Raw genomic sequence first — 2,977 nt, forward strand, 5'->3', positions numbered from 1 at the left:
TAAAGACCCCAGGCTAGCGGTTGTACTGCACTGGCTAAATTGCTCATCTACAGCGAGTGACTCGTCACAACCTTTAAATGGCTGACCAACTACACGCTGTGCAAATATCCACGCAATCCCAATTATTATTAGTCTGAGATTAGAGATTTTAATCTCTCTAATCAGCAGACAACACGTACGACTTGCGTCTGTTTTACAAGTGATTTATCGCATTTTATTAATACAGATTCAATACGGCAAATATCATAGTAGCCAAATATTTTTTTCATCCGCTGTCATTTTAATGTTAAATATCATTGACTCGCATATTACCAATTGACAATGATTTACCTGCACTTCTTGAATTTGAAATTCGTTAACGTGGCAATAGCATTAGCACGCTCTAAGCTACACAGGTTGCTCTATTATAATTTTAATATATTTATTACAACAAAAAATCTGTGGAAGGCACACTAATGCGGTGGGGGCTGATATTTTATACGGCCAGGTGGACATGGTATTAAGGCTAATCCTCAAGACATAAGATAATTAACTAACATTTGTTAATTAACTTTTAATTAGTAACATTAACTAATGATCTGAGTTAAAAACTTGCTGAGTGTCATCGAAATCTACTAAATCAGCCAATTTTAGGAAGACTTAGTGGGAAGCGTGGGGGGTTTTGCAAAGTTACCACTGATGCAACAGGGCCAAAGCGTCCGTTTGGGAAACGCGGATGATTAAATTATCAACCGTGTTTTTCCACCGCTAGCACAAGTGGTAAGTGATGCGCCTATGTTTTTATGTCTAGTTCTAAAAAACAATGTTTCGTGCCTCTTCTAGTTACCTTTTCTACCTTGGTATTGCTCAGACGCAAATGAAAATAAAATTGAATTTAAGAACAGCGCTAGGACACGCACTAATATCTTGACGTAGAATCGTAAAATATCATCGAAATACATATTATTTAAAATTACCCTCCCCCCGCCTCTCCCCAACCTGATCAAAGAACAGGAAAAAACAACCTGTAAATGTCTAACCACCTCGAGCTCGTTTTCTGAAATGATTCTCCGACCGGCAGTAATGCCTCACTGCCCCTGATGAACGAGTAATCGACGACACGCGGTCGAGACACCATTTTACTGGAATAACAAACAAGATGACAAGAATCGCGCTTTCGAACTTCGCTATTTTTAAAACGTCTCAGCAAGTTTATATATATGAAAAAAAAAATGTTTCACATCTCAACGGAGCCTCGCAGTGCCGCCAATACATGATCCTACGTCTTGCTCCGACGGTCACGTTTTCTCTTTCGAGTCTCCAGTACTTACTTTTGAAGCTCTGCGGACGCAATCAATTTATATGCACGAGTTCGGGTCTCTAATGATCCCCTTGTCAAGATGGGGTGGTTTTTGTTCTTTTCTTTTTGATCAATAAATTTTATAATAAATGTTGTTTATTTAGTTGTTTTTTTTTTTTGGCTGGGTGGGGGGGGGGGGGGGGGGGGGGAGAGAGAAGTCGAATAAATACGTAGGGCGCTGTGGCATAATTTGACTGTGACTATATGTGGTGTAGCGACCGAGCCCGAAGTGGTGAGCAAGCGGCTGCAGTCGAACAACGCTTTTGATATCTCAACACGTGTTTACTTAGATAACAACACTAGCGACACACACAGTACAAGGTTGACAGACTTAATACAGAAACCGAAACGACGACACCAGACTTTAGTTTTAAAGTTTACATATCGAAGACACTGGCACAGACTTCTCAATAGTAAGCGCACTCTGCCTGCCTTTGCGGTCCAGCTTCTTCAGATTAACGCCGTCCAAGTATTTTCTGAACGCTCCGGAAGAAGCAAGAACGCAGTAAGGAAGAGACAGATGGCGAGCAAGTTTGTAACCAATTTTCGCGGTCGCTTTCACCTACCCCATTTACGGTAAGAATCCAGGCCTCCTTCAAACTTTTACAAAGCGGCCCCTCAAAGTGGACTCCCGTGTCGTGGGTACGACACTTTCGCAAGCTACACCTGATTTCCAATACCTGCTCGCTCTTGCAGATTTGTTTGAATATTTTATTACCTTAACATCTTGCTTGCTTAAAAATTTTGTCATCTTCTTTTTTTTCAAATACAAAAACGCTAAAAAATACGTGGAGTATTTTCGCTCTTGCGCAGAAACTATCACAAATATATCGTTTACACAGGTATCGAGTTTCTAATCTGGCACCGATAGTATTCTGACACGTATGGTTACCATCGGTGAGTAATCTCTTCTAACAGAATGGGGGGCTCGTGTGTCCATGAGCACTTTCTTATATGAAAAAATAACAGACGGAAGATAAAGGGTTGTCTTCGGGTATTTGAACAAAAATCCCGAATCAACATTGGTTTGCGGCAAGGAAGAAAACAAAACGGCAGAACAAGAGTGTAAGTGATGGATGGCGACTACATATACAGTAAATCAATTCAGGTTGTATAGGAAAACAAAACATTAATCTGTTATTTGTTCGGTGCCTTATATAAGGGGGAGTTGCGGAAACTAAATTGCCCGCTATTGCCCAGAATAATTTAAAACTAAACACAGTGTTTAAGCAAAAGAACAATTTTTAGCGTGTTCATTGTAGCGTTTTTGTTTTGATATTAGGAACTTTTAGCAAACCGTTACTGTACTAGCGTCACCGCACTACCGTTACGATGGTCCGACAGAGCATGAGCGGCCGCGTACCGTTCAAATCCTGCTAAATTTAATTTTAGCATACCGGGCACTCGTACCGTGGTACCGGAGCTTGACTGGAGCATACCCTGGTGACAAAGGTTGAAGGCAATATATATTTTATGAAAATGGTGATACAATAAAGTCAAATAATGATTAAACTAAGTATAGGCGTAAACCGGTTTCTGCTACTCAAGGACAGCGTCTCTTGGCATTGCAGTCAAGGTTATGGCGTACTTCAGTGCGCGAGCTCAAGCTCGCGAACCTTGGGCACCGTTAAATCTATG

This window comes from Ixodes scapularis, unplaced genomic scaffold (genome assembly GCF_016920785.2).
Source record: "Ixodes scapularis isolate PalLabHiFi unplaced genomic scaffold, ASM1692078v2 PGA_scaffold2__306_contigs__length_199485367, whole genome shotgun sequence".
NCBI lineage: Eukaryota > Metazoa > Arthropoda > Arachnida > Ixodida > Ixodidae > Ixodes > Ixodes scapularis.